The sequence below is a fragment of the Ovis aries genome, chromosome 8 (assembly GCF_016772045.2).
Source record: "Ovis aries strain OAR_USU_Benz2616 breed Rambouillet chromosome 8, ARS-UI_Ramb_v3.0, whole genome shotgun sequence".
NCBI classification, from domain to species: Eukaryota; Metazoa; Chordata; class Mammalia; order Artiodactyla; family Bovidae; genus Ovis; species Ovis aries.
This window is the reverse complement of record NC_056061.1, coordinates 66,385,514-66,405,269: the sequence shown is the minus strand read 5'-3', so window position 1 is coordinate 66,405,269 and position 19,756 is coordinate 66,385,514. Positions and strand designations below refer to the sequence as shown.

Below are 19,756 nucleotides of genomic sequence, written 5' to 3'. Positions count from 1 at the left end.
TCAAATACATATTTATTCATCAAAATAGGATCCATTACAATCAACAAATTTGTGCCAATGAGGAATAATTTTGTCTATTCCTTTAGTTAAAATATCCATGCTTTGGTATTCAACAAGCTTTTATAAAGCATTCCCTGCCCCCTGCTGGTTGTGGAAACATTTTCCATACAAAAAGTTGTCGAGATATGAAGAACTGGTAGTCAGTTCGGTCAGTTCAGTTCAGTTCAGTTGCTCAGTTGTGTCTGACTCTTTGCGACCCCATGAACCACAGCACTCCAGGCCTCCCTGTCCATTACCAACTCCCAGAGTCTACCAAAACCCATGTCCATTTTTGAGTCAGTTATGCCATCCAGCCATCTCATCCTCTGTCATCCCCTTCTCCTGCCCCCAATCTTTCCCAGCATCAGGGTCTTTTCAAATGAGTCAGCTCTTCTCATCAGGTGGCCAAAGTACTGAAGTTTCAGCTTCAACATCAGTCCTTCCAATGAACACCCAGGACTGATCTCCTTTAGGATGCACTGGTTGGATCTCCTTGTAGTCCAAGGAACTCTCAAGAGTCTTCTCCAACACCACAGTTCAAAACCATCAATTCTTCAGCACTCAGGTTTTTTTATAGTCCAACTCTAACACCCATACATGACCACTGGAAAAATCATAGCCTTGAGTAGATGGACCTTTGTTGGCAAAGTAATGGCTCTACTTTTTAATATGCTGTCTAGGTTGGTCATAACTTTCCTTCCAAGGAGCAAGTGTTTTTAATTTCATGGCTGCAATCACCATCTGCAGTGATTTTGGAGCCCAGAAAAATAAAGTCAGCCTCTGTTTCCCCATCTATTTTCCATGAAGTGATGGGACTGTATGCCATGATCTTCGTTTTCTGAATGTTGAGCTTTAAGCCAACTTTTTCACTCTCCTCTTTCACTTTCATGAAGAGGCTCTTTAGTTCTTCTTCACTGGGTAGTCAGTTGGTGAGAAATCAGGTGAATATGGCAGATGAAGCAAAATTTTATAGCCCAATTAATCTAACTTTTGAAGCATTGGTTATGCAAGATGTGTGGGGCACTTGTCATGGATAAGAATTGGACCCATTCTGTTGACCAGTATTGGCTGCAAGAATTGTAGTTTTTGGTGTATCTCATGGATTTGCTGAGTATACTTTTAAGATGTAATGGTTTTGCCAGAATTCAGAAATCCGTAGTGATCAGATGGTTAGCAGACCACCAAACAGTGACCATGACCTCTTTTTAGTGCAAATTTTGCCTTAGGAAGTGCTTTGGAATTTCTTCTCAGTCCAGCCACTGAGCTGGTCATTGCAGAATGTCATATAAAATCTACTTTTCATCACATGTCACAATCTGATTGAGAAATGGTTCATTGTTGTTGTGTAGAATAAAGGAAGATAAAACTTCAAAATGATTTTTTTTAAAAAATTTGGGATCAGCTCATGTTGTACCCACTTATCTAGCTTTCTCACCTTTCTCAGTTCAGTTCAGTTCAGTTCAGTCGCTCAGTCATGTCCGACGCTTGCGACGCCATGAATCGCAGCAGGCCAGGCCTCCCTGTCCATCACCAACTCCTGGAGTTCACTCAGAGTCGCATCCATCCAGTCAGTGATGCCATCCAGCCATCTCATCTTCGGTCGTCCCCTTCTCCTCCTGCCCCAAATCCCTCCCAGCATCACAGTCTTCTCCAATGAGTCAACTCTTCTCATGAGGTGGCCAAAGTACTGGACTTTCAGCTTTAGCATCAGTCCTTCCAAAGAAATCCCAGGGCTGATCTCCTTCAAAATGGTCTGGTTGGATCTCCTTGCAGTCCAAGGGACTCTCAAGAGTCTTCTCCAACACCACAGTTCAAAAGCATCAATTCTTCAGCACTCAGCCTTCTTCACAGTCCAACTCTCACGTCCATACATGACTACTGGAAAAACCATAGCCTTGACTAGACGGACCTTAGTTGGCAAAGTAATGTCTCTGCTTTCGAATATGCCATTTAGGTTGGTCATAACTTTCCTTCCAAGGAGTAAGCGTCTTTTAATTTCATGGCTGCAATCACCATCTGCAGTGATTTTGGAGCCCCCAAAAATAGTCTGACACTGTTTCCACTGTTTCCCATCTATTTCCCATGAAGTGATGGGACCGGATGCCATGATCTTCGTTTTCTGAATGTTGAGCTTTAAGCCGACTTTTCACTCTCCTCTTTTACTTTCATCAAGAGGCTTTTAGTTCCTCTTCACTTTCTGCCATAAGGGTCATGTCATCTGCATATCTGAGGTTATTGATATTTCTCCCGGCAATCTTGATTCCAGCTTGTGCTTCTTCCAGCCCAGTGTTTCTCATGATGTACTCTGCATAGAAGTTAAATAAGCAGTGTGACAATATACATCCTTGACGTACTCCTTTTCCTGTTTGGAACCAATCTGTTGTTCCATGTCCAGTTCTAACTGTTGCTTCCTGGCCTGTGTACAGATTTCTCAAGAGGCAGGTTAGGTGGCCTGGTATTCCCATCTCTTTCTGCTTGAAATGTTGAATGACCATATAATGGTCAACGCTGAGTTCTTGGGGAACTTCTTGTGAAATTGTAAGAGAATAAGCTTCAATGATCCTTGGAGCTGTTGTCAACTTCCGAAGGCTGGTCACTGTGTTCCTCATCTTCAAGACTAGTCTCCTTTGTAAAACTTCTTGAACCACCACTGCACTGTATGTGTGTTAACATTTCCGGGTCAAATGCATTGTTGATGTTGCAAATTGTCTCTGCTCCTTTATGATCCATGTTGAACTCAAGAAAAACACTTGAATTTACTTTTTGCCTAACATAATTTCTTTAGTTTACAATAAATATAAAATAAAGAGTAAGTAATACGTCATTAAGGCTTCCGTGGTAGCACACATGGTAAAGGGTCTGCCTGCAATGCAGAAGATCTGGGTTTGGTCCTTGAATCGGGAAGGTCCCCTGGAGAAGGAAATGGCTACCAACTCCAATACTCTTGCCTGGAGAATTCCATAGACAGAGGAGCCTAGAAAATCATTAGTAAAAACAAAAAACATAAAGTGAGAAATGCACATTAAAATGATGTAACATAGCCACATTTATTTAAGAATGTATTCCAATATCAAACAGCAAAGTTCAACAATGCAAAACTGCAATTACCTTTGAACCAACCTAAATATATCTAATTTTGCAGTTGGAAGAATATGAAGAAAGTAAAGAATATAAAGAACAATAATAATAATAATAATAAAGTAGTTTTACGATTTTGCACATGTATTACTTCAGTTACTGTTAATTATCTTCTTAATTCTAAAGAGGCTCAAGAATTAATCATGTTTTGTCTTGAGGTACATAGTCATCATGACTGATTTATCAAATGCTTGGAATGATATGGACATAACTAATATTGTATGCTCTATACTAGTACCTTTGATTATGTATTTACTTTCTTCACATCATCTCGTCCACCTGTTCTCTCTTAAATCTTATTCAATTATGTTATTTTTCTCACAGTCTACCAGCCCTGCTTTTGTCGAGGTCATTCATGATGTCCATGCTGTTAAATTCAATAGTTGGTTTTCAGTGTTCATCTTACTTGATTCATATAAGCTGCGCTAATATGTTGGTTGTTCCTTCACTTATAAGAACGGTTCACTGGACTTCAAGAACAAAATTCTCTTGTTTTTTGTGTATTTAGCACTTACACTTTTAATCTCCTTATTATGTTTTCCCTTTTATTCTTAATTTATTAATAGTGGAATACTCCAGAATTGAGAATGTCTTTAAAACTCTATTCTTTGCTATTTGTATTCTCTCTTGGTGAACTCATATATTCTCAGGACTTGAAACACCATTTATATTCTGAAAATTCCAAATATATTTTCAGATCTCTCACCCTAAATTACAGACAAAAATATAACTGCCTACTCATCTCTATTTGCATTTCAAATAAATATCTCAAACTTAATTATGTCTTAATCTTTTCCCCAAACCTTGGTTTTCCCTCTCTTTTCCCCTTTAGTGTTGATGACAACCCTGTTTTTCCAGTTTTAGATATCAGAAATCTTGGGGTCACTCCTTTACTTCTGTCTTCTTCTTTTATCCCAAATACATTTCTTCAGAAGATAGTGATGGATCATTATATATATCTAGAATCCAACTACTTATGCTAAGACTGCCATCCAAGCCATTATTATACTTTACCTGAACTTCCCCAGTAGCTTCCAAATATTTGTCCACAAAATCTACTCTCAGTGTAATAACCTCAGGGATCTTGTTTTATTAGGATAATGTCACCCCTCTGTTCAAAATCTTCCAAAGTTACTGTTGTCTAAAAAGTTCAAGCCAGTGTTTTCTGTAAAAGCTGGTAAGAACTTACATGATATGGAACATGTTAATACTTTTGCTTTGAATTCTACTACTTCCTCTCTTTCATTCTCTTGTAGCCTTATTGACCTTTTAACGCATATGGACCACACCAACCAAGGTCCAGTGTCCAACTGTGCTAACAGTTCCTGATGTCTGGAATGCCCCTCTCCAGATATGTACAAGTCCACTCCCTTAATTCGAATTATAAAGAAACTATTTGTCATAGTCTCTTCAGGCTGCAATAAAAATACCATATGCTAGATTGTTTATAAAGCACAGGAATTTATTTCTCTCAGCTCTACACGCTGGAAGTCCGAAATTATGTTGTCGTCATGGTCGGGTTCTGGTGAGGGCCATCATCTAGGCTGTAAACTACTGACATTGTGTTGCGACCTCATTTGTCAGAAAGAGGGTGAGAGAGTTATCAGTGGTCTCTTTCATAGGAGCCTAATTGTATCCATGAGGGCTGCACCACCATGATCTTATCACCTCCCAAATTCCTACCTCCCAGTCCTGTCACATGGTGGGGTAAGGATTTAAACATTAATTTGGGGAGAACACAGAGATTGGATATGATGACCTGTTTGGTAGCCATTAACATAATCAAAGCTGAAAATAAAGAAGGTTGACTTAAGCAAGGACAGAGGAATTAAAAAGTGGGTGGATTTTTATATACTGTGCAATACTAATTTGTATACTATGCAATCACTAATTTTAGTGTGCAGTGTACAGAGAGTAGAGGATAACAATAAAATTAACCTTCATGAGAGCCTGACCATGTTGATTTTTGCTTGCAATATGTAAACCTTGTATCTATTTCAGGGACTGGCCCATAGTTCACTCTCCAATAAACATTTGATAAATAAGTGATCATATCAATTTTAACACACTACAAGTTTTCATAAGATAAAATAGGTCTGGTTAAGCCATAAATCATATAAATAGACTCTTATATAACCATGAGTCTAAACAAGATCTCAAAACAGTATGTACTTAACAGTCCTTATAAATAATGATGAAAATTCTTTACTAATTTTCTCTCTAGATTTATTATGAAAAGCAATCCGGAGCCAGGGTGTTGAAGAGCATCTTAATCTACTCTAACACTGCAAATTATCACACCCCTTTTGAATGCTTTGTTGAAAGGACTGTAAATGTGACCCTGGCCATTATTTATCCTAATTATTCTCAAATTGATGACCCATTCTGCATACAGCAGATTCCTTCATTTTTCTATCCACAAGAACTTGTGCACCAGGGCGTTTTCCTGCTCTGTGATCCAGGCAGGAATGCCAGGCTGACTTCATGGTTGCTGCCTTGGTGCTTTGGAAACCAATGAGGAGATTGGTTTCCCTTTTAAGGCATTCTCAGCACCTTTTATTCCCTTGTTTTCCCCTGTTTTAATTAGCATTGGTGATTTAAGGCTGGCTACATTTTTTATCCAAGTTTTTCTTTCAAGTCACTGATCAATAACTCGTTAATGAAGCCAGTAAAAAAGAGAACGGAACATTCTGAAATGTCCACTACTCCTTCCCGAAGCAAACAAATAAACACACCAATAGCTGTCCTGAGAAAATCATTCAGCTAGCTAAATCATGGAGCTGCTATGACAAAGGGTAATAGATTTAGTGAGAAGGGTGCCAACATCCCTAAATATTAAATTCGGTGCATGATATTTAAAAGATGTCTTTAATGACTATTAATATTTGCATTATCATTTTCAATTTAACTTTCATGACAGGTTATACAGTCTTAATAATACATTTTTCAAGCTATAGTTCATCTTAAGAGCCATTAATTTAACCTTCTCTAAATAGAGTTCCTTAGAAGACCATTACATTTTGAATCTCCAAAGGAACAGAGCAGTGTGTGATGCATATCCTCAGTATTCATGCAGAGACTAGAGAAGGTCATTTGCACTTGTGTGCCAGACATTTCAAAAATAAAGCGAAAACGTGGAGGTCTCAGTGTATAGTACTGGGATCTGACCACTAGGTGGCAGAAGCGTTCCTTCAGGTCTTCTGCCTCTTCTGGTGTGGGCTGTAATTAGGTCAGTGTAAGTTAAAGTAGGGCTGAGAGATGAATAAAGTAGATTTTCTCCTCTGGAACACACTGCAGTTTAATTTCACTTCTTTCTACATTGTGCGATGAAGGTGGATTTAACTTTTAAAGGCAAAGAGACAAACCTCTGTCAGGATAAATGAAAAAACCCAGGGAGGGCAACAGGCACAAAACATAAAAGAAAGGAAATGCTTTCTGGCTGTTTTCCTAATTTTGGTGTCCGTGTCATCATCAGAAATCATTTTCAAAGGTAAAAATGCTATGTGTATTATATAAGAAGTGAGAGTGACTTCTGAATCGTAAAGGGGCATGCTTGTTGGAGGTAGATGTTAAAAATGGTCCCCTATTGGTAGCATTAAATGAAGTAAAACTATTTTATCCTTGAAGCTGTTTTTCTAATTTTGCCAGCAGCCAGAAGCGTTTTAATCTGAAGGGAAAACTCCACACCCCAGCGCAGATTTCCCTTTCCTGCTTGAATGAGTCACTAAGGAGGGAAGTGGTCCTGAAGGTGAAAGTTGACACTGGGTGTTCTATTGAATGGTGTGTGTCAGGGGCCCTGGGGAGGACAGGAATCCCTCAAAACTGGGGTCAGACGCTGTGTGTGAAGCAGCCCCGGTAAGTATCAAGCCACACTTGGGTCGTGTCATTATCAAAGAGCATCGGGGGTCATTGTGGTCACTTAGGTATAAATGGTGAGGAAAGGAAAAGAACAATCACAGGAAGATCTCTCCTTTCTCAGACTGCTGCTCGGGGACTTGAATAAGCAAGAACCAGAAATTTTTTTTCTTTATTTAAAATAAAGAAAATAAAGGCAAATAAGATATAAGCACAGGCATTAAATAGTCATGTTTCCTGACTTCAAATTCTCTAGAGGATGAGAGCATTCAGCTAATTTAGACTGTGTTTTTGTTGTTGTTGTTGAATTACTGGTCATCTCACTGCAGTGAGACGAGGAGCAGTTGACAGCCTGGAAGCTGCTTCTGAGGTAATTGAGGAGATAAGCTCTGAGACAGGTGGCTCAGATAGACGTGAGATTCTTCAAATAATTCTTAGATTTTATAGAAAATGTTTAAGGTTGGACTTGAGAGTGCTTTCTCCTAACACCTCTTAAAAACATTGCCCAGTAGCTAATGTCTTTGTGTTTGTTACCCAAAGATTTGTTCAAACATATTGAAACTGGAAATCCACCTGGTTAGCAATACCTACTGTTTGTGCAGGCTGTTTTCCATCTGTAGCCACAGATGATATGACTACAGACTTTGTGTGCAATTCAGTGTTATTATGTTTGCCTATGGAATCATAGACAATCACATTAAAGCTATGTGCAAACATGGTACATGACTGAATTCTCCATTCTTGAAATGATATTCTGTATATATCTCAATATTATAAGAAAGGAACAGGAATCAAAGAGATTAGAAAAGAGGGCAAAAAATAAAGAGCCTGAAAAAGAGACCCTTGAAATCTTGTTTCAAGGGCACAGTCACTGTATTGTAGCTTTTTGTTCTACTTATATACTATCAGTTTCATTTGCTGACAGACACTAGTCAGATATAGGACAACTGACTACTGATGGAATGAAAACAGAAAGACTGACGATGAATTGTAATTTATAAAGAAGTTGAATTGATCTCTGATGTATATCTTAGAAATTAGATATATATTTTATCAGGGTTTGGAATTTGGAGACAGATATCTGAAAAAGACTGTTAGCTAATCAAAATTGTTGAAAAGATACAGTGTAACTATGGTGGTAAAGATACCCTCATACGCATTGGTACACACCCTCATACACATAGGTACACACAGAGAGAGATTCGGTTTTAGTTGAAATCTATTAAAAATCCTCATTTAAAACTTCTAAATGTTTTAGAATACAATTTTGAAATTAATTTTGGGAAGCATGTGTTTGGTTCATTTGTGAACTTCATGAAATACTCTAACTATTTAGTCTTTTTAAAGTATAAACTGTAATCTCTGCAAGTTTATAAACCAGAAATAGCTGGAAGCAGCATGAACAGTCATTGGATATAGTATAGACAGGATCCAATTCTTTCTTAAGAATATTTGCAGTGACCTGTTCCTTACATGCCTAGCATACAACAGAATTTCTGTGAGACACTGAACTAGGAGTAGAGGCACAACTTGGCTTTGGCTTTCACCCTGTTGTTATCCTCTCACGTCTGTCCTTGTGTATGTTTCTGCAGACCTGTCACTGTAATCCATTGTGTTTAATTATTCATTTCTATCTCTTGAGTCTGTGAAAAAGGAGATGAATAATAATTCCATTTATTTTAAATTCTCAGGCTGAAAAAAGCCTAGCATATAGTGGACATGTGATCAATAATGGGTTGAATTAATGAATAAATAGCTAATTATGAAATGCAAAGCTGTTTAACTTTTATGTAGAACAGAACTAAATCCCAAGTTTCTAATTTCTCTATGCCAAAGGTGGTGGTTGTTTATTTTGATGTTGTTGTTTTTGTTTTGTGCTACCAAACATTTCCTAGTGTTTTTGTTTGTTTTGCACAGGTATTTTTAAAATTAATTAATTTATTTTAATTGGAGGCTAATTACTTTACAATATTGTAGTGGTTTTTGCCATACATTGACATGAAGCAGCCATGGGTGTACATGTGTTCCCCATCCTGAACCCCCTTCCCACATCCCTCCCCATCCCATCCCCCAGGGTCATCCCATTGCACCAGCCCTGAGCACCCTGTCTCATGCATCGAACCTGGACTGGTGATCTATTTCACATATGATAATATACATGTTTAAATGCTATTCTTTCAAATCATCCCACCCTCACCTTCCCCCATTGAGTCCAAAAGACTGTTCTATACATCTGTGTCTCTTTTGCTTTCTTGCATATAGGGTCATCGTTACCATCTTTCTAATTCCATATATATGTGTTAATATACTGTATTGATGTTTTTCTTTCTGACTTACTTCACTCTGTGTAATAGGCTCCAGGTTCATCCACCTCATTAGAATGAATTCAAATGCACTCTTTTTAAAAGCTGAGTAATATTCCATTGTTTATATGTACCACACCTTTCTTATCCATTTGTCTGCCTGTGGACATCTAGGTTGCTTCCATGTCCTGGCTATTGTAAACAGTGCTGCAATGAACATTGGGGTTCATGTGTCTCTTTCAGTTCTGATTTCCTCAGTGTGTATGCCCAGCAGTGGGATTGCTGGGTCATTTGACAGTTCTATTTCCAGCTTTTTAAGGAAAAACTGTTCTCCATAGTAGCTGTACTAGTTTGCATTCCCACCAACAGTGTAAGAGAGTTCCCTTTTCTCTGCACCCTCTCCAGCATTTATTGCTTGTAGACTTTTTGATAGCAGCCATTCTGATCAGCATGAGATAGTAGCTCATTGTGGTTTTGATTTGCATTTCTCTGATAATGAGTGATGTTGAGCATCTTTTCATGTGTTTGTTAGCCAGCTATATGTCTTCTTTCGAGAAATGTCTGTTTAGTTCTTTGGCCCATTTTTTGATTGGGTCGTTTATTTTTCTGGAATTGAGCTTCAGGAGCTGCTTGTATAATTTTTAGATTAATTCTTTGTCAGTTGCTTCGTTTGCTATTATTTTCTCCCATTCTGAAGGCTGTCTTTTCACCTTGCTTATAGTTTCCTTTGTTTACACCTGTATTTTTAATGTATCTGTTCCTATTCCTCTTTGGAGAAGTATAGTCAGTTGTCCATAGTGTAAAATATTCTCAAACTTATTTTTATTAACTAATGTTAGTCTCCCAAATCTTTTAAAGTCAATTATGCCACTAGTTATATAAAGGCAATCTTTAATTGATATTTACTCTGCAGAAGTATGTTATTCAGTTTGAGAAATAATGTATTTCCTGTTTCTTTTATTCAGGCAAAATTTTGGAAGGAAATAAAATTTCTATATAATCATCATAATAACAATACAATTAGATGTATTTGTCAATTGATTATAATGGGAAACTTCTGTTACCTACTGGTAGAAGAAATTATGATATTCATTATTGATCCAAATTACAGAATGCTGTCTTCTGTAGAAATGATTATTGAGTAATCTGTTTGTTAGGCTATAGGGTATAAATATAAGTACATATATCATATTAAATGATATTAAATATAAATATTTGTATTTATATGTTTTATTTAAATGCATATATTTGTAAAGCAGTTTTTAATAGCTATATTTATATTCTTTTAGACTGTACATATATGCTTAATTACAATGAGGCCATTTAAATTTCTCTTTTTATGTAAAGTTTTTGAAAATGTATTATAGATACACTAAAGATAAATACACAGTTTGATAAATTATCATATATTGAGTACATCTGGGGAATCAGAATCTAGTCAAGAAACAAAATCACTCCTCAAGGTCCATTATGTTCCTTTGCAGTTATTATTCACCAACTTACTGATAAGCATTACCCTGACTTCTGACTGCTAGATTAGCTTTGTCTAATTTTGAATTTTATACAGTTTGAATCATACAGAATGTACTTTTAGGGGTCTAGATTCTTTCACTCGATGTTTTATTTGTGTGATTCATCTGGGTTGTTGTATGTATGTGTAGTTATAATTGTTGTTGTTTAGTGGCCAAGTCATGTCCGATTCTCTGCAACCCCATGGACTGCAGCATGCCAGGCTTCCCTGTACCTCACCATCTCCTGGAGTTTGCCCAAGTTCATGTATATTGAATTGATGATGCCATCCAACCATCTCATCCTCTGTCACCCTCTTCTCCTCTGCCTTCACTCTTTCCCAGTATTAGGGTCACTGCTGCATAATGTTTCGTTGCATGAATATAATACAAATTATTTGTTCATTTTGTATCAACAGTTAATTTTCCAACTTTGGAATATTAAAGAGGTGCTATATTATATACATATATATCTTGGGCTTCCCTGGTGGCTCAGAGGTTAAAGCATCTGCCTGGAATGCGGGAGACCCAGGTTCAATCCCTGGATCAAGAACATCCCCTGGAGAAAGAAATGGCAGCCCACTCCAGTACTCTTGCCTGGAGAATCCCATGGAGGGAGGAACCTGGTAGGCTACACAGTCCATGGGGTCGCAAAGAGTCGGACACGACTGAAAGACTTCACTTTTTTTCTTTAATTCTTTGTATTATAATACATCCTTTGTGAAGCTTATATAAGCTTATATTTGGAAAGCCTATATACAGAAATGTTGGAGAAAATATGTACATTTCCATTTTTTGACATACTAAAAGAATTTAAAATAGCTGCATAAACATAATTTTATTAACGGCACATAAATATTTAATTTTATCTATGTCTTTGCCAACACTTGTTATTCTCTATCTTTCCCAATTTAACCATTCTGATTTTGCCTCTCTTCCCATAGAAATACTGATCAAACTAGGAGATGTTTACAGCCATATAGACAGTAGAAGCAGTTAGATGACTCAAAATTGTTTTATTTCAGTTAGTTAGTCAACTTTTTAAATCTGTGTATTAAGTTTATAGATTCCTTAGGACTCACTATAACTGCAAAAAGAAAAGTATAATTTTGAATATTCTCTATTTTAGAAATCAGAAAAGACCTTAACTATAACTTCAATATGTGAACATCAAATAGAAGAGCAACTAAATTCCCTTACTACTAAAATAATCATGATTAAAAAAAAATACAAGTTGTAACACAAAGTCCAAAGAAATATTCATTATGCCTCTACCACTTTTGTTAAATTAGCCCCCAAGAGTGAAATCAGTATGAGGTATACCAAAGCATTCCCCAACCATGAAACAAAAATTTTTGCCAACAAATACTGGGAAAATTAGAAATCAACCTGAAAATTATGTATCCTGCAGAATGTGTCAGATACAAATATCTCATTTATATTAAATTAATGAAAGAAATTTTTTCTTATATAAAATTTACCTTATGATATCTTTCATAAAATCATTATATACCACCCAAATTCTATTTTATAATTGAAGCCACTCCCTATACTTTCCAATGTGATCAATAAATTTTATTTGATATATTTTAAATAGATTGTTTTGTAGCCAAAAATGTGAGAAACTATGCATCATGCTACAGTTCTCTTCATTCAAAACTTACAAAGATTTGCAAAAGTCATGAGTGATCTAAATTATAGATACTATTTCTTATATAAGCACAGGCATTTGATTAATAAAAAGTTTTGATCATTAGAATATCAGGGCAAAATCTTAAATATATATGTTGAGAGTATTTGACAAGTTTTTATGGAAATAATTCCAACTGATTTCTTGCTATTTGATTCACCATATATTATGGAAATATAAACTCCAATATTTAAGTAGTTAAATTCCACATGTCTCATGTTCCATAATTTAATTAATATTTAGGCAGAATTTATTACATTTTACTACCATGCAAAGTGCTGTGTGAGGGATAATCTTTGCTGAAACAGTAATCTTAGAAAAGATTGGTACCATACCTAAAACAATTGTCCCTTTTATTTATTTAATATAAATTTATACTGCTCTGCAAGAGTTGTGAATCCATTCCATGACTTCATCCAAATCATTTAAAATGTTTCGATCTGTAATTGCTTTTTATCCAGAATTATTTTATATAATTTGGAAGTTGAAAATTACATTGGGGATTTATGGAGGCAAAGTGAATAGTTATAGTTAGAACACTATCTTACAAAGCTATGAGTAAAGGCTTTTTGTTTTGGGGAGGGGAGTATTTGACAAAGATTTTAGGAACGTTGTAAATAACAGATTCAAGCAAAGAACAAAATGCTCGGTGTGGGAGGCAGTGATCTTGGTTGGTCCTTTCAGGTGAATCTAAATCCATTGTTTAAGATCACTGTCAGTATCAATGCCTTACCAAACATATATTCATAATATAAAATATTCTTGAAGAAGAACATCTGATTCATTTCATAGTTTCAGAACAAGTGAAAATTTCAGTAAATCTTTCATATTTCTTCCCCTGTGTTTTCTCTGATATGTACAATATAAGGATACTGAATTTCTCATTGAGTTAATACTTTAATGGAAATTACATATAATTAAAAGAACATATACTTTTTCTAGTGGGGATAAAATGTTTTCTTTTCCTTTAATACAAATGACTATAGGAAAGAAGTGCACTAGTGTATGTGCGTGTGAATATGTAAAAGGAAGGTGAAGCAGCAGGAGGCAAAGGGCCTGAGAAAACAGCCTGTTCTCAAAGAAAAATGTCAAAAGGTTTAGAAATTATCAACCATTTTACCCAAACAGCACAAGTACATTTATGCATTTACTATCTCTTCTTTACCATTTTTATAAATAAGGTATTACAGCTTGAAATTACTGATTGAAGGAACACTTTATTGACCATTGAAATTTTAGGAATTTGGTTCTCCTGTTTCAGTGCAGTGTGGTCACTCTTAACAAATGTCTCCTATGTAGGTTTCAGTGGTCCTTTGAGATTAGAAAAAGCTTTGGCAGACAAACATCAAATGAAACATGATATCCAGGCAGTCAGAATCTTGTCTGACCTTCATTCCCACATGGTCATGATAATTATTAAACAATTAGGCCATTGTTTTACAACAAAGCATTTTCTTAAAAAATGCTAGTTTACTGCGTCTCTATATCAGTCAAACTTTAAGCTGTTTATCATTGACATTTTGACTTTCATATTTCGGTCAGAATCTAGTCTGCCACAGTTTCCTTTTCTGGCTGTCTCTCTCTCCCTCTCGTTTTCCTTCTCTGGCTGTCTCTCCCTCCCCCTCTCCCTCTAGTGGTAGATTGCAGTTCTCGAAGTTCTAGATTGACTAAAATCACAAGCTCAAGACGTCAGTTCAGGTAAGTCAGTCAATGTTTTACTCTTTTAGATGTATTGCTCGAAAGTTTGAAGCAAGCATTTTCATTGAATTTTATATTTTGGGGTATTAGAAATCAGAAACAGAACAAAGAAAATGACAGCATTACAGAGAACCAATTATATTAGAAAAATAGAGAAATTAATGTAAATTTAGATTGCAACAGATATTAATGTGGTGTGAAGTAATTAAATTGGAAATATTGCCCACTTGGAGTGGCCCACTTCCAACTAAATTTTCATGATTCTGATAATATGTTCAATCTACTGCATAGTTTGAGAAATTTGAATATAAAATGTGAGAATCACTAATTTAGATAAACTCTTTGATATTGAAATACTGAGGATTAAAGAAATGTAAATCCAAAAGACAATTTTTGATATATTCTTTCATGCACATGTACTTGCATTAGTATTTCGGTTTCATCCATCAACTTTTTTCCTGAGTTTTATATTAATTAAAAAATAAGCAGATAAACATTGCTTTAGAAGGATATATGTAATGAATATATGATTAAAGTCAAGGTTAACTCATTTTAAGATCTTATGTTAAAAATAAGAAAGGCAATATTAAAGAAATAAAAACATCTTCATTTAGAAAAGAGCAAGATTATCTAGTAGACAGAGAAAAGCCTCCAAGATTAGAACACATGCTAAGCTACTGCTAAGTCGCTTCAGTCGTGTCCGACTCTGTTCGGCCCCATAGACAGCAGCCCACCAGGCTCCACTGTCCCTGGGATTCTCCAGGCAAGAACACTGGAGTGGGTTGCCATTGCCTTCTCCAATGAATTAAAGTGAAAGTGAAAGTGAAGTCGCTCAATCTTGTCCGACTCTTTGTGACCCCATGGACTGTAGCCTACCAGGCTCCTTCGTCCATGGGATTTTCCAGGCAAGAGTACTGGAGTGGGTTGCCATTGCCTTCTGTGATTAGAACACATAGAAATCTTTAAAACTCAGTTACTTTTGAGGTTCTAGAAGCAGTGGGAAAGATCAATGAAAATAAGAGCTGATTCTTGGAAAAGATAAACAAAATTAATAAACCTATACCTAGATTCATGACAAAAAAACAGAGAGGGCCCTAGTAAATAAAATTATAAAAGAAAAAGAAGTTAGAAATGAAATACAGAAATACAAAAAAATCATAAGCGATTACTATGAACAATTATATGCCAATAAAATGAAAAACCTAGAAGAAATGGAAAAATTTCTATAAATGTACAATCTCCCAAAACTGAATCTGAAAGAAATAGAAAATATGAACAGATCAATTACTAGTATTGAAGTTAAATTGGTAATTTAAAAAACTCACAGTAAACAAAAGTCTAGGAACCAGGCAGCTTCAAAGATGAATTCTACCAAACATTTAAAAAATAGTTGACACCTTTATTTCTAAAACTATTTCAAGAAATTACATAGGAAGAAACACTTCTGAACTCATTCTACCAAGCCAGCATCACCCTGATAACCAAAACCAGACCAACATACCACCAAAAAAGAAAATCACAGGCCAATATCACTGATGAACATAGATGCAAAAACCTTAATGAAATATTGACAAAGAGAATTCAACAATATGGTAAAAGAATTATACATTATAAACAAATGACATTTATCCCAAGGATGCAAAAATGGTTCAGTATTCACAAGTCAAACAATGTGATGCACCACATTAACAAATTAAAGACAAACGGTCATGGGGTCATATCAATAAGTGCAAAAAAATGTTTTTAACAAAATTCAACATCCATTTAAGATTAAAAAAAACTCTCAATAAAGTGAGTATAATGGGAACATACCCAACATGGTATATATGTCACACCCACAGCTAGCATCATATTCAATAGTTAAATGCTCAAAGCATTTCCTCTAAAATAAATAACAAGACAAGGATGCCCACTAACATCACTTTTAATCAATACAGTACTAGAAGTCCTAGCAATAGTAATCAGACAAGAAAAAGAGATACAAGAAATCCAAGTTAGAAATGAAAAAGTAAAACTCTCACTGTTTGCAGGTGATATGATACCATATATAGAAAATCCTAAAGATACCACAAGAAAACCAATAGAATTCATCAAGGAATTCAGTAAAGTTGTAGGGTACAAAATTAATGTACAGTAATCTGTTGCATTTCTGTATGCTAACAATGAACTATCAAAAGAGAAATTAAGTAAAAAAAAATCCCACTTATAATTGCATCCAAAATAATAAAATACCTAGAAATAAATCTAAGCAGGTAAAAGACTTGTGCTCAGAAAACTGCTAAGATACTGCTGAAAGAAACTGAAAATGACAGAAACAGAAAAATATACCACTTTCATGGATTGAAAGAATTAATATTCTTAAAATGACCATAATTCTCAAGGTAATCTATACATTCAATGCAATTTCTGTCAAAATTGCAATGGCATTTTTCACAGATCTAGAACAGATAGTAATTTTTTTTATGCAAAAGAAGCACAAGAGATCCAAAATAGCAAAAACAATCTTGAAAAAAATGAACAAAACTGAATATATCATGCTCCCTGATTTTAAACTGTACTACAAAGCTCTACAGTATCCAAGCAGTGCGATACTAGCAAAAACAGACTCAAGGATCAATGGAACAGAATAGAGAGCCCAGTAATGAACCGACACTTATATGGTTCATACTTATGTGAACCCACATTTATTAGTCAATGACAAATGAGCCAAGAATATACAATGGAGAAAAGACAATATATTTAATAAATTGTGTTGGGAAAACAGAACAATTGCATGCAAAGGAATCAAGCTGGGTCGCTTTCTGACACCATATACAAAAATAAACTCAAAATGGATTATAGAATTAAATATAAGACCTGAAACCATGAAACTTCTGGAAGCAAACATAGGCAATACATTCATTGACACTGATCTTATGAATATTTTGGGGGAGGTATGTACAATGGGCAAATGACCTGAATAGACATTGTTTCAAGAAGGCATACAGATGACTAATAGGTGCATGAAAAGATGCTCAGCATCACTAATCATCAGGGAAATGCAAATCAAAATGACAATGCAGTACCACCTCACACCTGACAGAATGGTTATTATAAAAAAGATGATAAATAATTGTTGGCAGGGTTGTGGAGAAAAGGGAACCCTTTTGCACTATTGTTGGAAATGTAAATTGATTCAACCACTGTGGAAAACAGCTTGGAGGCTCCTCAAAAGAGATAAATAAAAATAGAGCACTCCTGGGTATTTATCCAAAGAAAATGAAACAAATTATTTAAAAAAACATGTCCACTAATATTTATCACAGCATTATTTACAATAGGCAAGATATAGAAGCAGCTTAAGTGTCCATAGATAGATGAATAAATGGATATGTGTGTGTGTGTGTGTGTGTGTGTGTGTGTGTGTGTGTGTGTGTGTGTATGAAATGGGAGTATTAGTCATAACAAAGAATAGAATCTTGCCATTTGTAGACAACACGGATGGGCCTAGAGGGCAATATCCTCAGTGAAATGTCAGACAGAGAAAACTGCTGTAGGATTTTATTTAAATGTGAAATCTAAAACACAAAACAATTGAACAAACATGACAATATGAAACAGTGGTGCTAATGGTAATGAACCTATCTCCCTATGCAGGAGACGTAAGATACACGGGTTCAGTTGCTAGATTGAGAAGATCCCCTGGAGGAGGAAATGACAACCCACTCCAGTATTCTTGCCTGGAGAATCCTATGGACAGAGGAGCCTGATGGGCTACAGTCCGAAGGGTTGCAGAGTCGGACACAATTGAAGCTACTTAGCGTGGACACAATAGATGAATAGAGTAAACAGTTGGTTGCCAGAGGGTGGGGGAGGATAAAAAGAGGTGAGGGAATTTAAGAGGTACAAACTTTCCACTGCATAGAAAATGAGTCACAGGTATGAAATTTATAGTGTAAGGAATACAGTTGGTAATTATTATCTTTGTGTGCTGACAGATGACAATGAAGACTTTTCATGGTGATCATTTTGAAATGGTATAGCAATACTGAATCGCTATGTTGTGTACTAGAAACTAGTACAGTGTTGTAGGTCATTTATACTTCAAGAACAAACAAACTCAATATAAAAGAGATCTGATGTGTGGCTACCAGAGGTAGTGGTTGGGGCAGGAGTGGAAAGAAGGGACTTCCAATTATAAGATAAATAATTACTAGAGATATAATGTACAAAGGATAACTATAACTAACAGTACTGTATTTATATGTGAAAGTTGATGAGAGAGTATACCCTAAATGTTTTTTACCACAAGGACATTTAAAAATTTTCTTTGTATCTATTAATATATGAGATGATCAGTTCAGTTCAGTTCAGTCACTCAGCCGTGTTCGACTCTTTGCGACCCCATGAATCTCAGCACGCCAGGCCTCCCTGTCCATCACCAACTCCCGCAATTCACTCAGACTCACGTCCATCGAGTCAGTGATGCCATCCAGCCATCTCATCCTCTGTCATCCTTTTCTCCTCCTGCCCCCAATCCCTCCCAGCATCAGTGTCTTTTCCATTGAGTCAACTCTTTGCATGAGGTGGCCAAAATACTGGAGTTTCAGCTTTAGCATCATTCCTTCCAAAGAAATCCCAGGGCTGATCTCCTTCAGAATGGACTGGTTGGATCTCCTTGCAGTCCAAGGAACTCTCAGGAGTCTTCTCCAACACCACAGTTCAAAAGCATCAATTCTTTGGCGCTCAGCTTTCTTCACGGTCCAACTCTCACATCCATACATGACTACAGGAAAAACCATAGCCTTGACTAGATGGACCTTTGTTGGCAAAGTAATGTCTCTGCTTTTCAATATGCTATCCAGGTCGGTCATAACTTTTCTTCCAAGGAGTAAGCGTCTTTTAATTTCATGGGTGCAGTCACCATCTGCAGTGATTTTGGAGCCCCCCAAAATAAAGTCTGACACTGTTTCCACTATCATATGAGATGATAGGTGGTCACTAAATTTACTGTGGCAATCATTTCTTGATGTATATAATTCAAATCATTATGCTGTATAACTTAAACTTGTACAGTAGTGTATGTCAAATATATCTCAGTAAAACTGGAAGAAAATTACCCAGTTATTCTCAGTAGTCTACGAAAATCTTAGGAATTGTCAGTATTATATATCAATGGAATTGAAAGTGAAGATGAGCCTAAATACCGAATAGATGAAAGTCGGTCTAAAAAACAATTCAGTTGTCGTATACCACTCTGTGCAATACTAAGGCATCATATGAGAGATTCTTTTGCAGGAGAACATAAAACAGACAGTCAATAGGCAAAGTACAGTCCAGGGTAATGTGGTGATAATAAAGTGGTTAAGGAACATTTACACATCAAATCAGAAAGGCCTCATGTTTTAATCCACAGAGTTCCTAGAACTTTGTCAATTTAGCTTAATTTGTTACCACATTCAATATGGCAAAAGTCTTCTTTGAGAAACTTAAACACACCAAGAGCTAAGATCTATAGACACTGAAGTCAGAGAATCCCCAGTGAA

At 35.9% G+C, this 19,756-nt stretch overlaps 1 long non-coding RNA gene across 1 annotated transcript in view; it reads left to right on the top strand.

Annotated features, from left to right (window-relative positions):
* The first annotated feature begins 6,927 nt into the window (after positions 1 to 6,927).
* Positions 6,928 to 19,756, top strand: part of LOC132660209 (uncharacterized) — a 119,053-nt gene continuing 106,224 nt past the window's right edge. The window contains exon 1 of the long non-coding RNA XR_009601534.1: positions 6,928 to 7,032. This is a non-coding gene — a long non-coding RNA (uncharacterized LOC132660209). The remainder of the gene's footprint in view (positions 7,033 to 19,756) is intronic.